Here is a 25,792-nt window from a genome sequence, read left to right on the forward strand (position 1 = left end):
AGTTATTATTGCTGAAATGGTATTTTCCAGAGGACTGTGCAACTAGAGCCTTAGCTGGGAACTTGGACTCGAGTCATTCAAGGAGTGTCTCAGAGTGGTTGAGCACTGCCTGTGAAGCGCAGGGAGCCATGGTTTCTATGCTGAAAGGCTGCTGCACCTCAGTAGTTGTCCCTGGTGTTGGTGTAACTGCCCAGGAAGAACCTTATTTCCATCTGGGCTCATCTGATCAAATGATCTTGTCTTCTGAGCATGCAGAAGCACCTGTCCTCCCTATGCTGCTGGAAACCACGAAGGGGAAAGGCGTAGAGTAAAACATCAGAAGGTTCTTGCGTTATGTACTGACTGCATCTCTAGACTTATATAATATGGTGGGGTGTAAATCCCTGTGTTCTACACTTTGTCCAAAACAGACTCCATAACTATTCAATTTTTAAACTTTATTTAGTCCCTGTTGAAGGAAACACTAGTCCAAATGGGTCAATGCTCTCTTTTTTCCTTCCCTGTGTGAGGGGCCGGGGACAGCAGTAAGAACAGCGCCAGCAAAGAGCACAACTAGTAGCTCCTCAGGTTGTAGAGATCTCAGTGGTGCTGAGGATATCAATATCTGGTTGTGGCAGCTTTGGGCTTTGCAATCAATTTTTTGCTATTGGGCTTCTAAAACAAAGACATGTCGAATATTCCCAAATGCCTCTTGCTCATTTCTTTCTTCTTCTCCTTCAATGCTGCGTAATGGCAGCAGAAAACCGCTGGTGTCAGTTAATCCTCTGAAAACCTGGAGTAAGAATCGCTGGATTTCTTCAGCTGATTTCAGGGTAGTTTGTTGCGGGGGAATTACATATGGCTCTAGGTTAATATTTCCTAAAGACAAAAACCTAAAGCAGGAAACTGCCCTCACTCTGTGGTCGCCGGCTGATGCGGTCGGTACCCAAGCAGTACCCCAGCAAACAAGGGTTTTGCTCAAAGGATCACTTACTCCAGCTGGATTAGTCTTTGCTCTGGGATGCACGGGAGGCTTCATCTCTCTGCATGAGATGTACGGACCAAGGAACAAAATACTTCTTTCAGAAGTAAATATTTTTCTTCCTTCAATCTTAAGTCCATAATTTGCAGATTTTGTAGTTGTCTTTATGGGTACTAAAGCATTCGTCACTTAACGACTATTTTTCCCTTCTTTATGTTTCAAAGTGATTTTGTATATGAAAAAAGCCCATCTTTGTCAAGCCTTTAGATGAAATCATACAAAATACAGAGCATTGGGTAGTAATTTAATGTTAGTAGGCTTGATACTTACTGTAGCAATCATAAGGTTTAACAAGGATCAGGCAAGAAAAAAAACTTAACATCTTAGACTGATCCCCTCTCCCCCCAATTTTGAATGATAATATGAATACGTTCAGAAAAATCGCACGCACCTCTTCATCCCAACACAAATAAGTATATTAAAAAACTTAAGAATTAGAAATTAAATTGATATTAAAAAATACAGATAAACTGATGAAAATCTGAGATTCCTTATGATTAAATCCAAAATGATAAACCACATTTGTACCACTAAAGCCTTGTAAATTAGTTTGTCCCAGCCAAGCTGCTATGGGTAGATGGTAAATTGTGTTAGTTCTGATCGGGGTAATTACACAGTTCTGAGGACTTGATTGTGTAGCTGCAAATAACAACTTTGTCTGTACTTTCTTGACATATTGAGTTTGAAGAGCTCCTGTCTCCAAGCAGTCCATTGCCATGCTGAGATCTATTTTGTCAATGACTACAGGATGCTTCACTCAGTATGCATATCTGTTGGGAAAGTGCTAATTTTCCTGGCAAGTGAAGGACGGAACATCTGCCAGTCTTCACTTTCCAGGCAGCAAACAATGCGAGGAAACCTCTTTCCATGTTGTTGAGGTGTCAGCGCTGTCACCGTGTGTATTAATACTGAACGGGAGACGTATTCATTCCTAAGCACTGGATGGTCCGTTTGCTAAACTAGGTAGCCCGATTTTGTCAATCGATTAAGGCTTAATTTAGTAGTATGATTTGGGTTTTTTTGAGAGACTAAGCAGTTACAGGATAGATGCACAAATGAATTAAATGCAGCACTTTCCACCCCATCCTCAATTTAAAATAAATTACAAAAGAGTACACAAGGCAAACCCAACACACCCACGCCAAACCCAAGGAACAAGACCCCAGACCCAACCCCAAGAGTCTTTTGTTTATTTAAAAACTCCTTTTCTACAACTCTCACTCGGTCAATATGGTTTTTATAATGAGACTGTTGAACATCTGCAGTATTTGGGAAATCAAGGAAGACAAGGCTGTTTGGAAGAGTGCGTGTGTGGGGAGGGAGCCCTGTTCGGAGAACACCACCCAGCTGTCTGACAAGTTTCAGTGTAATTGAGTTTCATTATAATGCGCATAATGTGATATTATGTGTGGAGGAAGGTTATAAAAGCAAATGAAATGATAGCAGGTTCTTTTATAGCTCAGCTAATGTACGACTTAACTGTTTTCACATACCTTGTTGGGGAAAAAAAGTTTCCCTTAAAATACAGACTTAATTTATTTTTTTATTTATTAATCTTTAATCTGATAGCATGTCTGCTGCAGACAGAGCCTGGGAAATGGTGTGCTCTAAAGAGAGCAGCCGCCTCTGATCCTGCTGTACTGGAGGTCAGGGGTGGAAAAAGCACATGTCCCTCTGGAGAGAATGGCTGAGAAAATTCCATGGTGTGTGGTCACGTGGCAACTACTTAAGAGAAACAAACTCTCTGCTAAACTGTCCGAGTTCACCTGTCAAACCTTTTACTTACTCTTTTGCGTGCATGTTTAATGCAAAAATAAATGTCTCCTCAGACAGCAATAAGGCTGCCCAGATGAGTAAGGTATGTACAGCTGGTCCAGACTGAACATTTTTTAAGCTGGCACTGGATTTTTGGTCTTGCTTGATTATTATATTTTTATTTTGTGGTGTGTTGTGGGTTTTGGTGTCTTGTTTTTTTCCTTCCTGCTAAAAAACCCAAACCCGCATACCTGTGTCCACGGAAGGAGGAGAACTATCTCCGTGTTGAGTACTTTGCAAATCCCTATCTTGACTTAAGTGACTTGAGCATGCTATTCGATTTCTATATTTATAAAGAAAATTCTTTGGTTAGGACCATAATAATATATGCTACATGTCAGTGACTGCAGCTGGGAGCACTCGGAGCATGAGTCAGTTTGCCGACAACAGCTGCTTGGGCAGCATCATTGCATGTTGGGAAAATTAAGGACATATCTTCTCGTTATAATTATTAAGCGCTTGTAACTTTCTTTCCCCCTGTGTCTTCGGTCGGGAAGCGCGACACGTTGGCTGGCAGCTGGGAATTCATTGAAAGCGTGCTTTGAAGTGAAGAGTTTGCAAGGAAAATTACAGTTGCATCTATGAGACTTAAGAAAGGGAATATATTCTCAATTTAACAAGGTGGTTAGTGCAAAGCCGTTCTTTCATAGGTGGCAGTTAAATATCTCACATTGAAGAAATGTAACTAAATCCCATTTAAACAATACAGGGGAACTTTCCTGTTGTCTCCAGGCCATAGGTACACTCAGCAACAAATAAAAAGCAAATTAAGAAGCAAGCAAACTATCTGATGGCCAGAAACACTTGCAATAAATAATATATCTCAATTATATATCAAGGCCTTTCCAGAGGAAAGACGCTTCTCTGACGTCGGTGAAGGGCGCAGAGCAGATGCTTCTGTGCATCCCTGTGACCAGCGTTGGGTGAAGGCTTCACCCCTCTCTGCGCTGTACGGTTTGAAATGCAGTGGGTGTGGGATGAACACCTTTGCTACTCACAAGATAAAAGCATGTAAAGGAATGTGCCTGAAACTACCCTTTCTCTTCTAAGAGGTTTTTTTCTGTCTGAAAATACTAGCAAAGGATTGTCAGCACAAATGAGGCTGCTGGATGGGAAAAGTGATGGAACGACAAAATTACTCCGGTGCTGCTCCAACGCTGGCTTTAATAAAACCTACTTATTAATTTTTTTTCCACCCTTGGCCTTTCTTTCACGTACCTTGGATGTGTTGCTTTTCATGTCAAATCTTGTCACGGATTTTACTGCTGGGCTTGTAGGCATAGACGTAGGAGTCTCCAAATATTTAAAACAGGTACAGATGAGATGCGTGAAGCACAACTTGTAGCTAAACAAAGCTAACCAGTAGAGATCACTTTAAAAAAAAAAAATAAAAAATTAATCAGATAAGAAATGCTAATCCCTCTGTATAAAAGACTTGTTCTTTTAGTTAAAACATTGTTTTTTATACCTAAAAATAATGTTGACGGAGTAGCTGTTGGGACAGCAAAGGTTAGGCAAGCCAGTTATACTGAACACTTAAATCTTCTTATATGGCTGACCGTTATCTCACTGTATACTTAAGGTCAGATATAAATTTCTTTAACGCAAGTTAAATCTGCTAGTTCCAGATATTTCTGTTGAGATGCATTAGATATGCACAATGCAAGTAGAGAGTCCTCGGAGACAGGCCAGTATACTTTCATAAACTTTCACTTTGGCAGGTAAATGATATTGTCAACAGCATTTTTCTTTCTTTCCCCCTCCATATTTGTGGTATTGTTTCAGGGTCTAAACCATACTTACTGTGCTGCTGAAGCTGAAAAGGATGTTGATGTGGAAGAGTGTTAAGCCATGCTGCCTGTGGTGGGGTTGGTAGCTGTAACCAGTTATCTCTTGATGTTCTCTTCCTTACACTACTCCTGTCAAAAGTTATTCACAGAAGTACGTCTTAACCCATGGGAACATACGGTGTCATTTCTAACAGTTACAGTCTGGGAAACTTAATTTTTATGAATGGGATACTGAATACAGAATGTCAGTACTTATTAGGATAATAAAACCTTTCCCTCCCTCTTGCCCCTCACCCTGTTCTGATTTTAAATAAATAAATTCAATAATAAAACAATAAGATACCGTAGAGGATTTCTTTTATCGATTTCATTTTGGCTTATGCATGATCTGTATTTATGAAAGTTGGATGGGAACATTGAACAGCACGTTGTATCTGCCTGCTTGCTTAATCTTTCTTCATCTCTCTTAGGAAAATGGGTTCCCAAAATTGGGGTGAGAAATGCAATTGTGGGGAATAAAGTGAGGCCCTCCCCCCATCCTAAATTATTACTTCTGGTAGGTGCAGAGACTACTGTTATTATGTTAAAATGACAGTGAAATAGAGAGAAAATCGGTTGCTTTTTCAGTGATAACTCATGTACAGTAAAGCAGTTGCTCTGGATATTTATAAAAACTGCAGAGAGAGGTCTTTAGCTTTATATTAAAGAAATAACATTGGCAAGCCCCACCTCAACAGGTCACCTTGTTCTCAAATTGCTAAAATCTGTGTGAAGTTTCTGGTAACTCTGAAGCATAAAATTTGGCCTTTGTGCCTCGATGCTTGGGTTTGTGCCCTAACCTGCATGTATATACCTGGGATTAATCACAAGGAGATAGGGAACACCCTGCGTTGTTTTTCACATTGGCATTTTTACTAATTAACTGTCACTTTGAGGATAATACCTTATATTAATTATCAAGTTATCTTTAAATGTGCTTATTTTATAATATTCCAGAATAAACAAGATTCCAAAAATCCGGATGTATAAGAGCCTGACTGGGTAGTGTCATGGATTATAATTTAAAGGCACTTGAAAAAGGTGAAGCTTTAACACGTCCAAGAGTTTATGCATAAGATATTGAAGCCTTTTTCTTGACATCTTGCATTTTAAATGCCTTTATTAGAAAAGAAAGCCACAGCACTTAAAAAATGGATGGTTTTGTCTCAAGGCGGGAAGAAAACCTGTGATAAGCCCTCCCCCCCCGCCCTCCCCAAATCTGAATGTGTCTTTCCAGTTACAGTTGTCATTGCCCTGGGCCAAGGAGTCTACAGGAACTTCTTTCACTAGAAATGGTCATTTCATGTGGTTCTGCTATCTGAGCTCTGTTCCTTTACACAGAGAGCCTTGGTGATGCCGAGCTTTTGGAGTAGGAGTTATTAAATTGTCAGACTTATCTACGAGCAGTGACCTTCTTTCTGAGAACACTCTGTGTCCTAAGGGTTTCAAGGAGTTGTCTTATGCAGTTATTGTCCCCGATCCTGGACAACAATATGCAGCCTTGCAAAATCCTATCTGCACTGACCCAGCCGAGATGCCCTGTCCCCACCACAGTGGTATCTGAACCTCCATGAGATACTTCCTTTGGGTACCAGTCAACAGGCAAGTCACTTAAGCTGCCTTGGGATGGTTTGAAACCAGAGACAATCCATTGCCTCCAGATCTTCTGCTTCAAACGAAGAGGGTAATTGCTGATGTTCAGCATCGTCTTTCCACAGCAGGCAGCCAGGAGGGAGGAGGCAGAGTTACACCCGGCAAAGTCTCCAATGTCAACACGGAGAAACACCGGCGTTAAACACAAGTAGGCTCTAGCTCTAAGCCAGGCTCGCATTTTAAATGCTGAAGTGTTTAAAAGGCCCAAGGTGATACTTTTAGGAAACCTGTTTAATGACTTTAAAATATTTATTAGAAAGGCCCATAGAGATGTTACAATTAAAAAGGAAAGGCTGATTTATACGGATGATCGTTTGATTAGACATATGCTGAACTCTCTGAACATTGGCTGGTGAGCAGGGCACTGCTAACGAGCTTTCCATGTCTAAAGCTTTTGATCCATTACGGTGAGAAACGAAGGGAAAGTTGGGTACGTGAAGCCTGTGCCTTGCAGTTACTGCTTTCCTTGGGCTTGCTGCTGGGAGAGAGAGATACCCTGCTATCAGTAAAACTAAACTGCAATTTGGATAGCAATATGGGTATTGGAAAAACCTTTTAAAAGTAAGGCAATCTCAGCCTTGAACACTGTGACTGTGGGGCAAGGCAGCCAAGCAAGCGGGAGAGCTGAGCAAAGTCCATCTGTGTCCCAGTGTCCAGCAATAATTCTCATTAATTCTTCTGGTGTGATACGATTATTGGTTGGGTTTTTTTTGATTTGGGCAGATATAAGGAGGAACTGGGCAAACGGAATTATCATTTTTCTTCTTACTTCTAATAGTTTCAGAATGTTTATGCTGGGACAGAATGTGCTATAGCGTATTCTGCAGATGTTTTGTAGTAATGTTGAAGTAAAATACAGCAATTAGTTTCTGTTACTGTTGTAAAGAAGTTCTGGAGTCGCCAAGTAATTTACGTTGGTAACCTGAATTCTGTGGCTGCATGGAGACTTTGTATAAATCTCAGATCTGAGGATGTATGGCATCTCACAACCGGTTCTCATGTCTTTCAGTAATAATAATTTTTAATTCCTTGTGTCATTGCAGGAACTGTTATTGTATTTTGAAAGTCTGTTCCAAGAAATTTGGGTGCATAGTAAGAAACCCAAACAGTAAAATTTCAAAATTGCAGTGGAAGAGTTTGACATTTGATCTCCAGAGCTCTTCTAAATTTCCCAGACAAGCTATACTCTAGCGAAGGCTTCAAAAAATTATGTGAGCAAACTTTCGTGGGAAAGATTGCTTTCCGAAAGGCTTTCTGTGTGAAGAAGTACTTTGATAGGGAAAGTCTTAATATCCTTGTATTATATTGTTATGTAGTTAGCATGCACTTAACATTTGAAGTCAGAAAAGACAGACTTATTAAAATATATATTTAATCTATAGAGAATAGTAGTGTGTATATATCCCTGTGTTCATCCGCTGCCTGTATACCATATTAATTTTTAGGATGCGATATAGCTGAAATACTTTGCTGCATCACATATTATTGGGCTGACTCCCTTCAAAGCCAAGACCCTTCAAGACAGGCTGCAATGGTGTCGGAATTGAAAACAAAAGCCAAGCAAACCCCCCCGCTCCCCGAGTTACTCATTCCATCTCTGTGTCATTATGGGCACCTTTAAAATCCTATTTCACCCTGATGAGTGGAGCAAATTTAAACAATCCCACTTTGGAGAACGCCTGGAAAAATAGCCAATATGTCTATAATAAATATTCCCTTTATTAATATTTACGACATCAACATAAAATTGAACGTTAGGAATACAGAAATGCCCACTCTTATTCACTGTTCCCCATTCAATCTTCCCTATCAGCCTGTGACTGACTGCCAGCTGTTGCAGAGGGAGAAGGTTTTTCTCTGTTTCGGTGTGGCTAAATCTGGCTCCGCTGCTCTCTGCTCATCGTTTTTCCTCCTCCCTATCCATGCTGCCAGCAGCTCGGCATTTCTGACTGTAGCCTCTGCTCTGCTCGGTGCTGGACTCCGCGGGCACCTCCCTGTCCATCACCCCCCTCCCTTCAGTTTGCTGTTGACCTTTTTTTTTTTTTTCAGCTCTGATTTTTCCCACAAGCGGACAGGATACCATGACCTGTCACTTTGAGGAAACAGAGCCATATAGTTAAATTTACAAAAAGAATTTTCAATTTGGATAGAAAATGGAAGAAACTATTGGGCAAATTCACAAGAGAACCTGCCCGGTGTCCCTCTCTGCTGACTTGTGGCTTCGCGTACATCTGCCAACCTTTCTCTAACAGCTTTTAGCTGTTTGATGGTAAATCAGATGCAAGCTCTGGAACTCACTTTGACAGCAGAAAGTGCCCCATTGTAGAGTATAAATGGAAAAATACCGCGTTTGCAGAGTTGGGTACCAGCCTGATGGATACCCGGCTCTCGTGGTCAGATGCGCTCGTGCCATGAGGGATGTGGGGAGGACCTGGGACTTCCCTGGACTGGACCCTGTTTATCCCATATAAACTCCTGGCTCTGGTCTCTAAACACAGGATTTTCTGGGCACAGATACCATGTGTGCACCCTTGAGCAGGCACGGGTGGGCAGAGGCAGGCATAGCAGAGCCCAAAAAGTTCCCTGGGGATTAAGTTGCTGGACCCGATATGCTTCTGTGGCAGGGAAATAATCACAGGTGAGATAACATCTGCTTTGGGTGTTCTTGCCTTCACCTGTATGAAGGAACTAAACTTCAAAACAAAACCTCCTCTTGTTCAAGGTGGCACAGGATCAGGCCCATTTGGACCTTGCACCAGAGCCCACCGCTGTGTCTCATTCTGCTGCAACAGCAACGCTGCCCATCCTGAAAACAGATTTGATGCTGTCATCTCGTTTAGAAGTTATTCATTTAATCTTCTCTTGCTTGCTCAAAACAGTAGTCATCTTTGATAAGTTGTCAAGAACATCTGTCATCTCTTCTTCTGTTTTTGGCCAAAAAAAAAAAATATATATTTTTTAATTTAACATGCAGTTCTCTGGGATCCAGATTAAGCACAAATTATCTTGCCATCAAATTGAGCCTTTTTAGTGCAAAATTAGTGCAAAAATATAGCCTATTAGAAGGGAATACTGCTACAGGGACTGATGGATGGAAAATGTGGATATTGGACAGACCGCCTGGGACTCTTTTCAGCCATATAAATCCAGTTCTAGCATCTGAGGGGAGAAGCCCATTGTTATTTACTGTTGGCCTGGATTTATCTGCAGTATTTTCATCTGAATTGAGTTTGAATACATGTGTTATTTTTAAAGAGTCCCAAGAGCATTTGGGATGTGGAGAAAATGGGGTGGAGGATCAAATTAAAGCTGAAGCTGTAACATAAAGCGGATAAATGTAAGAATTAGGTGACATACATATAAAAAGTGCCAGTAATTCATCATGATGTGATCCACAGAGATACCCTACCCAGTACTTCTGAGAAGCAGTTAGGAGTTCCCTGGAGTACGGTTTGCTACAGGTTGCACGGTTCTGCTTTTTTATTTGTTCATTTACATTTACTGAATTTCTGGGATTTTATTCTTTTACATGGCAGAGGAGATTCCCTTGTAGCACATACAAAATACTTGGTTTGGAAAGGCTGCTGAGATGCATAGTGTAGCCTCAAAGTGTGACTGATGGATGAACCTTTAATCAAAGACAAATGCATGTAAAATACGTGCCTGGAAGCGGTTTTCAAGTTGTGGAGATGCTCTGGTAACATTGTTGACCTAAAAAGGGCTGGATACCAAACTAGAAGCTACTTAAAGGAGTTTGCAATAGGTGTTTGGCTAAATAAATATTAACTCCATTTTGGTTTTGGGAAAGCAGGACATAGAAATGACAAAAGGGGAGTATAAAAAATAATTTTCTGGAAAACTTGGAAGCTGAAGCTTCCAAGTGCCTAAAGAGTAGTTAAATTTAAAAGTGTGTTTTTAAAGTCTCATTTGTGGCTGTCTCACATAAGTGATGGGTAACTTCCACACTTCATTTACCTTCTGCCTTGGGCTTAGTCTCTCCTGGCAGTGTCTCCCTTTGAGCCACCAGAGTTTCTCCCTTCTGCAATTTATCCCATCTCACTTGTAACCCCCGTCACTGGGTAAAGAAAAACCATGCAAAAGGATGGGGGAAATGTGGCTGGAGCAGCTGTGCAGCATCCAATGGGTTGGTGCTGCTCCACTGCAGCAGCACCTGAGTGACTGAGGTTCTGTCACGTAATTTGGTTATCATCATTTAAGTGTGAAGATGCTCTTACTTCTGTTTTCCAGCCAGCGATGTAGATTTCTTGGGGAAACTCATGGCATAGAAGCTAGAGAGCTTGCCAGTATCTGACAAACTAATTTCCTAAGCTTTTGCCTTTGCTACTAGACAAAAAAAAAAATCATAAACTTTCAGATATTGCTCTGAAGCTCCTATATTCCACCTTGGAGGAGAAGAGCAAATTAATCAGGAGAGACTTGAGGGTTAGGCAGACTTTAGAGATCATCAGGAAAACATCCGTATGAACAAGGGAGTCGCAAGATGTGGTAGGACTTTGTCTGCTCAGGGTTAATTTAGCCCATCATCCTTTCCCAGCAGCAAGTCCAGTACTCTTTCAGAGTTTACCAGCCCATCTCTCAGGGGCTGTATAAAAAGAGCAGGTACAAGATGCCTGAAAGGGTCACTGAAGCTGCCGAGGCACTGCCTCTTCTGCCTTTTTGTCTTGCAGGCGCTTTATTCCGCGGCACGCTGTGCTCCCTGTGCCTCTCTGGTACAGCTGGTTGCACTTCAGGGGGCCTTTCAAGATGAAACATGCTTGAAAAAATAAATTATTATTATTATTGTGCGGCTATCATGGTTATGAATGTTTAATTTATATACTCCAGACTGTGGCCAAACTCCATGCAAGGAACAAGGCAAAAAAAAAAAAAAAGTAATTACATGCTAAAATGGCTGAAATCCTTCTCTGGAGCCTTCTGTACTATCACTTTTGAGAGTGCAATTTTCTTCTTAAGTTGTATTTGTTATTAGCGTACAAGGCAATTGAGCTCCGCTGCACAGACAGCTATGTGCGGAGCTGCTGGATATTTCTGATAAATATTTTAACAAGTGCTTTTGTCAAATCAAATATGTTCAATTATTTCCAGTATTTTAAGGTGATTCTCTTTGGTAGGGTGGTTTTGGTAGGGTGGGGGGTTTTTTTGGGTTTGTTTTTTTTTTTGTTTTTTTTTTCTCCCCTCTCCCTGAACTGAAGGAAGAAGTCTTACGTATGTTAGTGGTGGGGTCACTGTGGAGGGATGTAACTTAGACACTACTGAATATTGGGCCAAATTCAAGGTGATGGCATTTGAGGGCTTTGCAGATCCACAGAAGGGGATATACGCTTTATTTTGGAAGCAGGTCAGGAGAGGGAAGATGCTGTAGCATCTCTCCCTTACCTGCGTTTCCTTGCCCGTCCCTCTCAATGTCTCCTGCTGCCAACTGTAACTTACCTTTAAAGCAGAGCAGCCTTCAGCTAGTCCTGCCATCTTCTTTTAATAAATATTTTAAAGATAACCCTGAAATACACCTAGGGAATGTAGCCACCGTTTTCAGTGGGAAATGTCGTATCCAGTGTCTGTCTTATATGATATTCATTCCCCACCATAAGCTCTCCTTAACTTCAAGAAAAACGACAGGTTGAATAGTGTACTCTTTTTTTTTTTTCTTTCTTTTTTTTTTTTTTTTTCAGGCAAAATCTTATTACTTTCTCTTGCTGCTTAAATAGAGAAGGTTTTAATATTGTTTCTAAGGGAGAAGAAAAGTCCTTTAGACATTGTCTTGACTCTTTGTTGTTTTCTGTGCTTAAAAACGCCTTTTAAAAATTAGGCCTGATTCTGCCATGAGTTCTCTGAGGAGAAATCTGAATTGGTGAGGACGGTCTGAATGGGACATTAATTTGTCCTTTGGAAATGCATTCAGTCAAGTCTCCCATGGCCTCTAGCCTTCATGGGAGACCTGGTACAGGTAATGTAGTCCCACCTGAATATTTTTAGGATTGGAGCTTTTACTGCCTCATATGATCACTGTGTAAAGATTCATTAATTTGTTGTTGTTTTTTTTTTTATTTGATTACTGCAGAAGAGCTGCTGGAGTGAAATATAGGTGCGTATTTTTCTGGGGGATAAACATGGGAATAAATTTTTGAAGAAGTAAAAGTACAAAATAATTTGGCTTAATTTTCTGTCAAAACACTTCAAAAGTGTGAGCAGCTCGGTGTGAATCTTATTGCTTGAATTTGGCACTCTGGTGAATGGCTGGGTTTTGGGCTGTGAAGTGGTAATAGGTAGAGAAAGGAAGAATCCTTTGGGAAACTCAAAATATGTTGTAAATCCTGTCTAGGTGGAATAATATTATCCAACTTGACACTGCAGAAAATGTGGGGATATCACTTTAGGATGCATGATTAAACTGAGTTTTAGTTCTTATTGTGGTATCTTCTTTTGTGTTGACAGAATGCAAAGTATAAGCAATTGCTACATATTTTGTAAATAGCTGCATTTCCTTTTCTGTAGTTTGTTCTGCAATATTTTTAAGATCACAGACTCTCCGCAATGTAGAAAACTAAGAATATGTGGGCTTTGGTTGCATTTGTGTGGCCTCTCCACCCCCAAAATTGTGTAACTCGATTTTCTGTCAAAAATGAAGACTGATACTCTCTCTGAACCTCACTTCTGGTGAGCCGCGATGCGAGGCTGGCAGCAATCCGTTTCTCAAACAGGGAAAACGCTGTAGAACAAAGCTTTATTTGATGGAAAATCCAGAAGGATGATACTGTGGATCATTTTAATAATTTTAATTTTGTAATGTTAATGAACTTTCTCTCTCTTCCTTGGTTTTATTTGGTGGGAGAGTTGTAAATTAAGGAAAGCAGATACTAGAATTACAAGGGCAATCATGCTTCATAATCACCACCCAGCAGAGGCTTTTATTTCAGCAATGAAGAGGAAATATTCAGGACAGTGGCATTAATTTCATTGCTTTGGTAGGCAGGTCCAAATTAACCAATTATAGGCATATGATGAAGTGAAAATCACAGCTGGAGTACCTCAGCTGCACAGAGCTTCTGCTGCACCCCAGGTGATGATTTCTAAAGCTCAAGGTAGGGTTGTTAAAGATCTGTAGGCTCCTTACTTCCATCTGAAAACACGAGGAATTGGGCAGCAGTTATGGACTTTTATCATTTATTTGGCTTGCAAGAGGGGTTTTTTTGTGTACTTTAGTAAAAGAAAACTTTATGCAAGTCCACATGCTCTTGGTACAACAAAGACTTCCAGGGAAAGAAATATGGCTGTTTAAATCAGAATTCGCATCTGTTGATGTGAGTTCTTTGTCAGTAGTGTGGGGTTTTTGCTGTCTTTTTTTTTTCTTTTTTCCTGCTCAGCTCAGAGTGAGTGCAGATGGGGAAAAGTGTGGTTATTTCTGACAATGACTGTGTGAATGCTTTGCACATGACACAACTGAATAGCAAGGAGAGGCTGTGTGATGAGACACATAAGATCGGAGGGCAGCCTTATGGCAGAATTTGTTCTCCCTGACTTTAGGAGTCATTTGCAATATGTGATTATATTTTATCACATATTACTTTGAAAGCTGTCTGGGCAGTATCTATTTTTTTTCCTCTTACTTGAGTTGTGTTCTTGGAGTGCTTGAATACTTTTTCTTTTTCCTTCATTTATTTTTCTGGAAGTGGTTCAAAAGACATTTGGAGAAGTTAATGAGACAATTTGTAATTTATTTTGTTTTTTTTTTCTTTTGGGAGTGATCCAAAGCCATTTGAAGGCAATAGAATGGTCTCATTGACTCTGAAGAACTATGGGTTAGGCCCTCGATGAGAATTGTTTTTAGTCTATTGACAATTAGGTGATATCGCCATATGTGAAATTATAAAACACAAGTATAAACATCACAGCTCAAAATGTTGTAGTATTGCTTTGCGGTTCTGTTTTCCAGCAAGCTGCAGTTATACCGCCTCGCTGGCCCTTAGATGTGGTGGGGCAGAGTAGTGTTCTGGTGCAGGAACCACTTGAAAATAACCAGAGACTATTAGACTGACAATTAGTGGTACCGAAAAAGAAGAAAGGAAGTTAAAATCCAGAGTTATTGCTGTGATGGGGATTTCTGGCAGTAGTGAGGACAAGTCTCCTTTTCGGTTGCGATGGGTCATAAGGAAGTTGTGTCAGCGGGCGCAGGTATAGTTATTCCTGCCTTGGGACTGGAGGTGGACTGGCTGACCTCTTACGAAGTCCCTTACAGCTCTATTTTGTGTGGGTGGTGGTGGGGTTGTTTTGTGGTTTGGAGTGTTGGTTGGGGGCTTTGGATTGGTTTCCCCTGTTGTTTTTTGGGTTTTTTTTTGTGGTTTTTTTTTTTTTTTAATTTTGGACCCTACAGAGTCATGCTCATGAAAAGTACTAATGGTACTTTAATTACACATTAACGTACTGTGATGACAAAGTAGAGGGCAAACATAAATGAGAGGGAAGAAACTGAGATAAAAGGAGAACGAAGAGGAGAATTGAGGTTACTCTCACTGGTGAATAAGGCTCAATGTCACCCCTTTTGTTTGCTACCTGCTGAAGGCGAGGACAGAAATGTATATTTGCAGCTATGTTAATATTAGCACATCCAAAATTGAAGATAAAACAAAACTGACCTGTAGGTGTTTCCCTTTGGTTCGCTAGTTGTTCTGATAACTAGTTTTGGGAAGGATTCACCCACGGATGTTTCGCCGGCAGACAGCAATGTGCCCACTGTGACTAACTGTGCTGGTTCCCAACACCCCCGTGCCAGCCTCGCTACACGAGATGTGAATTGCAGGGGCAGATGTATGATCTGGGAACCGTTCCAGATCCATCTTTTAAACAATGAGGTGCTCCACGCTGATTGCACCAAGTATGTTCCTCTGTACCCACGCCAGCAGCTGCAGCGAAGGTCCGCTTTGAGCCATGCTGCTTGGTAGACGGGTCAGGTGGGGAAATCGTTGCGGTGGCTGCCCGTCATCAACACGTTGGCTCAATCAATCTTTAGCGACGAGTATCTTGCTGATGTCTGGAAACTTCCTCATATGTGAATTTTATTAAAGGGGCGTTGGTTCATTTTCTAGGATAGCTTTGCTCGATTCTGAAGTGGCCTCAGTTGCAATTTTCACTCTAGTCCCATTAATAACTTCCCATTATTTATTTAACTGACAAGGTAGTTAATGTGTAGGGATCCTATATCTACACTTGGGCTTCTTTAATATTGCTGTTTTTTTGTTATTTTGGGGTGAATCCATAGTAGCTTGGTTATTTTTCACTTACTGAGCCTTCAGCATGAGGTGGAGGCAAATGTGGCCTGAGACCCCCACCCTTGCGCGTGTATTAAGAGCTCGCTCTTCTCTTATAATGTGTGCGGAGAAAGAAGCGCTGTGTTTCGCAGCAGAGCTGTGCACAGCTGACTCAACCTCCCATCGTAAACCTTAAGTTTCTCAGAAATACAGGGAAATTACTCTCCGGATATTTGTTCCCCTCCCCCCAAGTAACATACAGTTGCTGACTAATATCTGGCTATAGTTCAGATTGCTTTGGTGGGAAGTATTAATGCTTTATGGCATCTCGAGGGTATGGTTAGTAGCTTTATCAGATAATTACAGTGCTGGAAACAATATGTGATATGTGTTCTGTTGTGGTGATTTGAGATGCACCCTATCTCCCGGGGCTTTTAGTACCAATATCTTTTCTCATCTATTTCAAATAGCAAAGGAAGAGCTGGAACAGACTGTTATGCGTCGTCATGGTTGTCCTATCCCAAACCACAGACTAGTGTGTTCTCTCCCATCATCCTCAGGAAAGCTCTGTACTACAACCTGTAGTTGGCTCTTCTGCAGTGCTTACACCTGGGAGAGGTCATACATGCTTCTGCCAAGGACATTTTACAGGACAAGGGACTCTGTCCTCTGCTTCTCCGAGGGAGGAATTCAGAGTGGTGGATGTTGCATCTGTACCCAGCGAAGACTTTGAATGTAGGCTGCACACTTGGTGCTGGAATAAAAGGTTGAGGTCCTTTTTTTGTCTACACATCCATATATCTGCTGTGAAGACTTTAACTTGAGCGCGAGCATATGAAACACGGCTTGTGAGCAGCCTTGGGGACAGTGCTTCATTCCTGGCTGGAAGAGGGAAGGCTGAGTCACAGTTTCTAAATATGATGGCATTTAATATTAACATTAGGCGGGATCCTAAGAAGTAGGGAAGAAAATGAAAGTCTGAGGAGGGGATGTGGTCTCTTAGCCTTTATAGGCTGGTAACATAACTCATTGTAAGATTAACTAGTTTTCATCAGAGTACTCTAATGAAGTCCAACCTTAAATTAAACGCTCATCTGAAGCGTCACCTTCTGTTGTAGAAGTCCCTGAGGGCTGGACAACTTCCCTTCCAGGAAGGAGCAAGAAGTGGACAGGAAAGTTTTGCTGTCCTCTCCAGTCACGACTTGGTCTGTGTGACCCCTCCATGGGACAGCCTGCTGGGGAGGTTTTGCACCCTAAAAGCAAGCTTGTGAGGCAGGTTTTTGTGTGCTGCACTTTGTGTCACGTTCCTTGTTTTGGCCAGATTAAATGCCTCTCAGGACACAAAATGATACTAATACTGTATCTGTGTGCTTAGAAACATAAACGAATATACTTGCAGACTCAGAAGATTGATTAAATCTTGGACGAGTTGGGTATAAAATTCTCCTCCATTATCAAAAGAAGTAGCATCAAGCCGTGACCTCTCTGTGTCCAGACATGCTGCAAGACAGAGGCAGAAATTAAATGTGACTAGCCTCCTTGTCGGCTTAAAAAAAACCCTATAAAATAATTTACTGACTTTCCAAACACATTGCACACAGCCCTTTGTGCTGCACCATTGAACGCGTAGGCAGGAATTGCCTTTTACTGCTTTTGTCTTTCATCTCCTGAGCAGGACAGGTCTCCAAGGCCTGCTGGCTATTGCAGACACACCCGAAGGGATGTCCTTCCTTGGGAACTCTCCGTAGTGTCCTCAGTGCCACCTTCAGCCTCCTGAACCTACACAGGTACACCTTCTCCAGATATTTCACCTTTTATCCAGAGATAATCAGAACTTCTCCAGGGAGTTGGGAGGAGCTATGGGGAGATCTGGCTTTCAAACTCAGAACTCCTTTTAAACACAGTAAACTGGTGCCACCTGAGTTTATGCTTCTTGGCAGGCTCTTCAAGGAAATTGTGTGGCCTCTCCACTGGGAGACACAATGTCAAGTGTTTCTATACCTGTCCTTGGACGTGTCCCTTGACATAGAAATGATGAGCCGCACAGTGTCCCATCAGTCTGACTGAGCACTTGACATTCCAGTCTAATTAGGACATGATATTTTATAGAGTGCAACATGCAAGGCCTTCATGGTGTAGACAGTAATTTCATACTAGAGGTATAATTTATTTCAGTTAAGTCAGGCTCTATTACTTACATAACAGCCAAGCTTGGAAAAAACGAAAAATTCCTTGTAATTTTGCACCTTCCACAAAGTTACTCAGATAATTCAAGTGTTTTGCTACAGCACAAAGACATTAGGCTGGGCTCAACTGCTGTGTAATGATTACAATATAAAATAAACATTCTTAAGCCATTTGGACGTGAGGAAGTTTGGAAATCAAGTGTTCTTAGGTGGTACCTTTTTCACAGGCTTGGATCCTTCCTGTTTTTTGGTCACATACTTTTATATATATATGTAAAAAGTACGTTAAAAAAAAGCAGTCTTTTCTCTCTTTTGGTCAATCCCAGCAGCTTTATAATGATTTAACTTTTTTTTGCAATCCATCCAGCTAGCTTTCAAGAGCTACCTTCTACTCTGAAAGTGTCCTGAAGCGTTAACCACACAGTTTTCAAAGTTGTCCTGCTCTCCTATGAGCTCATCAGAAAAGAACATGGCCCCACACATCATCCTTCTTGTGTGAAGCACTTGAAGGTGGGAGTTTTTCTTTCTCTGAGGAATACCTCCAATTAGATTTGTGTCCTACCACAAAATGTTTTGTGAAGTTAAGTGTTTTTATAAAATTTAGAATGGTGGTGACTAGTATGACCTTTCATTTAAAAACTGTTGGAAAAATGAAGGAGGGGAAATGGTTGAGCTTTTAGTCTTCATTTTTAAAAGCCTTGAATTATTTTCCTTGGTGAAGGACAAATTTTAAGTCACACATCATCAAATATTGAATATATTTACTGCTTATGTAAAAGAGTAACTTTATCCTAGTGAGACAGAGGAGATTAAAACAAGCAGGCTGCACTCCTAAATTCAATTGTTTTCCTGGGAGATGCCATGCAGCTTGGCAATAGATTGACACTGTGTCAAATCTGCTTCTTTAAAATTGCACTCAGACGAGTTGCCCTCTAAACGTGTCCCTGAAAACTGCGCCGCCTGATGCGGTACCTAATGAAATTAGTGAATTAAATTTCTGAGAAAGTATTATCCGAACCCATGAAGCCCTTTCAGACTGTATCATTTGTTTGAACATTAAATTAAGCAATCTCCCTTCCAAAGAGCTCAGGAGAGCGCTTAAAAGGGCCGGCGGTATGTCTTCTCCCTCTGGAGGGAAACGTGTTTACTTTGCCTGTTTGTTCCCCGCTCAATAATTGAACTCTTTGCAAAGGGTGTATCAACAATAAATTGACAAATCGGGGAGGACACTGTTTACTAAGGCAAAATTAGACTCGTGTCATAGGTCTTGAAATGCATCATGGCACCCGATGAAAAGGTAACACCGATGCCTTGAGCCGGTCGCTGCGTGACGGCGCTAACTGGGAAGGATGTTTGATGATGACTTTGAGTAAATGCAGTCAATAGCCGATATATCCTACTGAAGGCAGGCACAGCCCTTGTTTTACTATCAGTCCTTATTGGTCTGGACACGGCAAAAAGGGATGCCGTATGTGTGGGTATCAGATAAAGATTAAAGGCCACAGCTTTTTTTTTTTTTTTTTTTTCATCAACTCCAACGTTGAGCTGGCTGAATAGAGGACAGCAAAAAGCTCAATCTGCAGACCACCTGTCAGGGCAAGCCCCGTATTACAATTTAATATATAAACCGTGATTAGAAAAAAAAAACCAAACCAACAATAAAATGCTAATACTCCTTACAAATGGTTTTCCTTTCTGCCCTCTCTCCTGCTATGAAGGAGATCATATGAAAAATCTCGGTTTAAGCAATAATTAAAAATATGCTTCCGGCACCAGGGTTGGCGTGGCGAAGCCTGGAAATGGGACCCTTTAAAGCTTCAGATATATAAAGGAACTCTTTTCTCTTCTTTGTAATTAAAACATGGGCATCACTGCTTAATTATTGCTGGATTAAACTTTTCAGATCCAAGTGGGTATAAACCAGTGTGCATTTAAGTACGTGTTGCCGGGCACATTGAAACATGCAGTATCAAAAATATGTATCAAATATAAATGAGGAAATGCTGGCAAGGAATAGATAACTGCTATAGGACTGAGGGCCACTAATTCTGGGTATTGGTGTTTGTGAGTGAATGATTTCTAAGGGGGAAGTCAAAGTATCTCAGAGCAGGCACTTTGACATACTTCTCCATCTTGGGGAGCCTCTTCCTTTTTATCCTTTTCCCCTCTCATTCCTATATTTGCTGAAAAGCCTGACTAGATTTGGAATTTTCAAGACTGGAAAACACTGGAAGTACGTAATGTGATTTCATTTTTGCACATGAGATCTGTCCTGTCTAAGCAGCCTGTTAGAGATGCAATTTATTTTATTTATACCAAACCATCTGGTAGTTGACGAGTATGGAGCTAGTTATGTGTTCTTAAGAACATATATCTAAGGGGGTTTTGTGAGGAGCATTTTTTTTTCTGAAAGTGCTGCCAATTAGCTTTAGCATCAGCAAATGAATGACAACCTGGAGAATGCTGTGTCTGAGGCAGATCTGGCTATGCTTTAAAGAAATGCAAAAAGGCAGTAATTAAAATTAGCAGCAAAAAGTGGAACTCACTTGATGTGATGCTGTCAATGAAATCAAAACTGCATGAGTTAATGATGGCTTTTGATAGTATTTTCATCAACTGGAACATTCATGGAGAACAGACTTGTTTTTCAGTGACTGACCATCACCAGCTCATGGAAATGAATTATTGGTGGTGTACAATACACTGATAACCTAAAAGACACTTTTAGTGACAAAACCCAAATTTTTCCGTTTTTACACTCAAATAGCATAAAAACTTTTTGACCAATGCAAATTCCTGAAGTTGATGACACCATGCTGGAGAGATGCATCTCCCTTCTGATAGGGGGAGAGCATGGGCAGTGGGAGCTTTTGACCAAGAATCCTGAAGACAAATTCAGGTTTTCAAACCCTTAGAGGTCTTCAAAGGATACTTTAGGTTTGTGACAGGCTCTAGGTGACCGTGGTGTAGCTGTCGTTGGAGGCAGGATGCCAGCCTTGCTGCTGGAAGTCACCCACACGGGGCAGAGCTCAAAAGCTCCTGCTCACAGCAAACACCTGATCAGGGGGGATGCTCTCACCCACTCCTCAGGAATAATCCCTTTCCTCTAGTTTTTGCAAGATACACTGAAAATCATTAAAGAAGTGAATTTGAGACAGCAGCTGCCTGAAGTTTCAATGTCCTTCCCAAAAGCACAGCCACTAAGTGCTGAGCAGGTATGGCATTCCCTCAGCACTCACATAACTCCCCGAGACATAATGAGAGTTGTGACTATGTGTTGAGAAAAGACTGCTGCTCTTAACTGCTTTAAAAAGGATTTTATTTCATCCACTAAAATGAAAAGTCTCCTGTAGCAGCAGCCTATACAAATATGTTTTTGTGGATCTGTTTTGAGCTTTCCTTTACATGAACGCTAGCAAAACCCACACCTTCTGGTGGAAAATATGTAGTATTTGCAACAGAGAAAGAACTGAAAAAATCCATGTAGCTTAAAATGGATTATTATTATGTGAATGAAAATGATACAGACTTGACAAGTTTTGTTACAAATAGGGAGAGTCTGCTGGTAGGTTTGTGTGTTTTAACTACTGTAATAATTTGGAAAAACTGTAATCCAAGATGCTAACAAAAAAATTATCCTAAAGACACAGTGGTACTCTATTCCATATTACCTGATGTTGCTTACCATGGAAAGTTAGTTCTCTCTTAGCAAAATACCTTTTCTGTTCCACTAGGCAATTTAAAACTAAAGGTTGACAGGACATGCTAATGAAATCAAGCAATAAACATTTTCTGACAGGTGCAAAATACAGTACTTGTTCGATAAGATTATATTTTTGGAAAATTTTGCTTTGTAAATCTAATTTGTGTCAGTTAAATATTGGCTTGAACATCTAGTTCTAATTTATTGAAAGCACCAGAAAGACTATAACCATTTGTTTAGCACAAAGCGTTCAATCTATAAGAACGAACTTCATGAAATTTAATTTTCTGAGCAAAAAAGACAAGCAAAGCAAGCAAAGCAGCAAAAAAACCCGTGTCACTTCTCCCTCTGAACAAAGGAAGAAGCAAAGTGTGTTTGAAAGCATCGGGCCAGCATTGGCAGCGACCTTGCCAATATCATTCGTGTGAAGAGGGCTGTGCAGGAGCTCTGGAGAGATTGTCAGATTTGCTATTGATTTCTTACGCAGAATATCGGAGATCCAGTTTCCAACAGAAAAGACTTGCAGTAATGCTAATGCAGTTGATCCTTTTTTAATAGAGGAAGATTTAGAGATTAAGTGTGATCTAACTACTCTAGGGGTGGTGCAAACTGCAACCTTAGAGGAAGAAAACACTTCGTTTACTGTAAGATAAATGAAAAAAAACCCAAAACAACAAACCCTCTATGAAATAAAATAGTTTGACAGATTATTTTTTTTTTTTTAGGTGTTGAGAAGTTTTATTTGTGTTCCCACCATTTTTAGTGCAGCCACTCTGAGACTCCGACCCATTTCTAGACCACTTTTGCAGAGAGATGATGCAACAGTGATGCCCTGAATGTCCTTCAAGCCAGTATTTGAGTCTCAATCAGTTTCCCCAGTGCTGCCATTCTCGGAGCTGTTTGGAATGGGGATGAGATTGAGCGGGAACCTCCCTACTATTTATTTAACATCGTTGTTAATTTGAATTCGTACATCTACACTTGGGTGAGGCTGTAAAGGTCAGCAAACAGTACATCAGATATCTTAAATATGTATTTAATTCCATGTGCTTTTTTTTATAGCCCTCCCTTCTGCTAAGGGCAGGAATGGGGTAGAGATAACCCAATTACTCCATTAATTTATTTTGATGTCTTCAGAGCAGTAGAGCTCCAGGGCTGGAGGTACGTACTGAGCAGGAAACCGATTTTACAGGAGTCTATCACAGCTGCCTCTGTCAAGGGTCCTGGAATAGGCTGGGATTAATCACCGCTGCGACGGTCTTGGCAAGACTTGCCCATGGGACCTTGACCAATCTATTAAAAAGTTCTTGAAGAGTTTTGTCCTGACAACAAGATATCTGATGTGACTTGGAGTGTATCTGCATACATAACACTTAGTGTCCTGTGGCCTGGAGTCCTGTCGTCTGCGGTGCATCAAATGGTGCATTATTTCAGAGAACTTTTAATTCTTTGCTGTTTTTTGGCCTGAAAACTGAAAATCTCTGTGGACTTGCATGGCTGGCGCGTTTCAGGATGCCTCTGGTGGTTATATGGTTCTCGTAAGTTCTGGTAAGGACACAAGAGAAGAAACCAATGGTTCTGTGTTAGCAGGTTCTGTAAACTTGTTTTTTTTGTGCTATTTTGGTAGTGCTGGGTTTAGCGTAGCTAATGAATGGCTTGTGTTTCTATCGATTGCTGCTTCAAACAAAGCAGCAATAATTGAAGCTAGTTAGAGGCCATCTGATATTTCTAGCTCACTATGCAGAAAGTACCTGGTTGTATTGAATGCTGTTTTGTGGTATAGTTTGGCAAATGTGGACTTTTGATGATAATCCCAAACTAATAACTTTAGTCCACGCCTAAACTGCAGTCTGTAGGAGAGGCTAAAACTTTTAAGCTAGCTTTAATCTAGGCAAATCAGTTGAAGGGCAAAAAAAAAGGTGCAGAGACAGTGGCCAGACTCTAATATCATGTGATCCATCTTACAAAGAGCTTGTAGACCTCTGCACTCTCAAGGGCAGAAGACTTCATCTTGGTTGCAGTGGCTTTGACTTACTTCTTTTTAATTTCTTTTTAAATCCAGCTTTTTTTTTTTGGTAACATCTCTTGGTTACGTTATAGCCACAGTTTGTGTATTTTTCATCATTAGAAATGGTAACTTGGGGAGCTCAATCACAAAACTCAGTTGAGATGCAAATAAAATTTGGATGTATTCCTTGCATCATAGAAGGAATTTGTTCAGTAACACTATAGAAAGCAGAGTTACTATTTTCCAGCTAATAAAACTTACAGAATTTATACTGATTATACTATAATTATATAAAAACACAAGTTTACCTATCTCCTGAACTTTTGAAGCCTGGAACTCTGTTATCCTTGTACCAAAATGCAAACAGAGGGTCATAATTTTGTTAAGAAAAAAACAAAACAAAACAAAACCATCCTACGCATCTGCTCTAAAACCTTTCTGGTTTTGTTATTTAGTTTCCCTCCTATTATGACAAATCTTCAGCAAAAATCAAATCTAATAATTATCCAGGGTGAGCGTTTAAAGCCTGGGCTGCTTTGCTGTTCGTACGGGTTACAGCCTGTGCCTGCGCTTGGGCACAAGGCGTGCATGTTTCTGGAGGTCTCGTTCTCCTTCCTTTAATGAGTTTTGTGGAGTTATTGTTTTTAGGGCAGTTAATCTTTATAGGTGAAATGATACATTGGAGAAAATAGGAAGGAAATGATGGTAACATCATACCCCCGGTTTCTGCTTGCTGTGTTGTTTGTATTTATTATGCTGCACGCTGACCCGCTGAAGTTGTAACCGCAGCATTGAAATGCTTGAATTCCAAATATCGCAGCTTTATTATGTTTCCCATTGTGGTTTATTTTTGAGGGCAATATGTAATGAATTCTAGCGACAACCAGAAACAATCATCTCTCCCGGAGTCTTGGCTCTTGTACTGGATTTCAGAAAAAGTGGTAATTGGCGGTCAGAGATCATTAACATCTTTTGGGGGGGGCTGGAAATCCTGCAAACATCTTTTTCTTTGCCCTCTGACTTGCAGAAATTTCTTTTTTTTTTTTTTTTCTTTATGCAAGCACTTAGCTAATGATCTAATCGGCCTAAATAAATCTAGACTAACCTGACTGCTAATTAAGCATGGTTAACAAGATACTCTTTGTATTATATGCTGTCGCTTGTGTTTTCTATTGCTCTCTTATTTGGTATTGCACAAAGCTACTGTTCCTTCAGCTTTGCAAGATTTTTCAAAGTTGCTTATGACGGCACTCTTAAAAGCGATTAGCACCATACCTAGCTGGGATCACCAGCTGCGGTGCTGACTCATCGGATTTCGGGGCAGACCCTTTTCTGTGAATCTTCTAGCTTTGCAGAAGACTGGTCCATGGCGGTGAGGCTAGAGGGTTTTCTAGGTTTAAAAATAAACATATCGCTAGAATCGGTGGGGTTTTATCTAATTAAAAATAAGAGTTTCTTGGAATTATGATTTTTAAAACTGGGGTCGGTGAAGCGTGTTTAAATTGAGCCATCTGACTTTGCGCTGCAGCAGACGAGGAGCTGATGGCAATGCTGGATCATTAACAAGTACTGAGGAGCAGTGATTGCCTAAAGCACGTCTGTCTTACCTGCACAAGAAAACTGTACATCAAAATCATCTTTGTCTCCAACTGCCCACACAATTTGATAGGAATGGCTGTCTCAGCTGAAGAGATGCAGCCTGAAATATCAGCAGTGTTGCAAGGCAGGGAATTGTGCTGTCTGGCAAAGTTATGTGGAGAGATCTAAAACCCCATGTATGTTATTAAGCGATACTTCTGATGTTATGGCTTTTGGGTGTTGGTTCTATTTACTTCTTGAACAATTTTGAGGTTTATTTTTTTTCCCCAAAGAAAGTGTAAGGGGAATATTTCTCAATTTTATATGGTGAAAGCTCAACAAACCCCATAAAACATCTCAAAAAAAGAGAAAAATCCATATGGGATATTTATAGTCAATTATTTTTCTGATTCTTCCTTTCTTCGACTCGCAAGTTTTATGTGAGCTTCAGCTTTATCCATTTTACACTCCAGCAAGCTTTGCAAATAAATACTGATGGTTAGGGAGAGTTACTGATCTATTCTTAAGCCCAGCTTGATAGTAGTTGTAATATTGGAGCTGTCTGTATCGCATTGATCTATGTTAGATTAGAACCTTATTCCTTGTAGGCTTCTCATTTGTACACCTTTTAAACATACAGTTATGAAGCGGCCTAAACTTTAACAGGTGTAAAAATAAAAATTGTCTGTATTTATCAAGTTCACTATTACTTTTCTTTTTAAAAAAAAAAAAAAAA

Source organism: Charadrius vociferus, unplaced genomic scaffold (genome assembly GCF_000708025.1).
Source record: "Charadrius vociferus isolate BGI_N301 unplaced genomic scaffold, ASM70802v2 scaffold104, whole genome shotgun sequence".
NCBI classification, from domain to species: Eukaryota; Metazoa; Chordata; class Aves; order Charadriiformes; family Charadriidae; genus Charadrius; species Charadrius vociferus.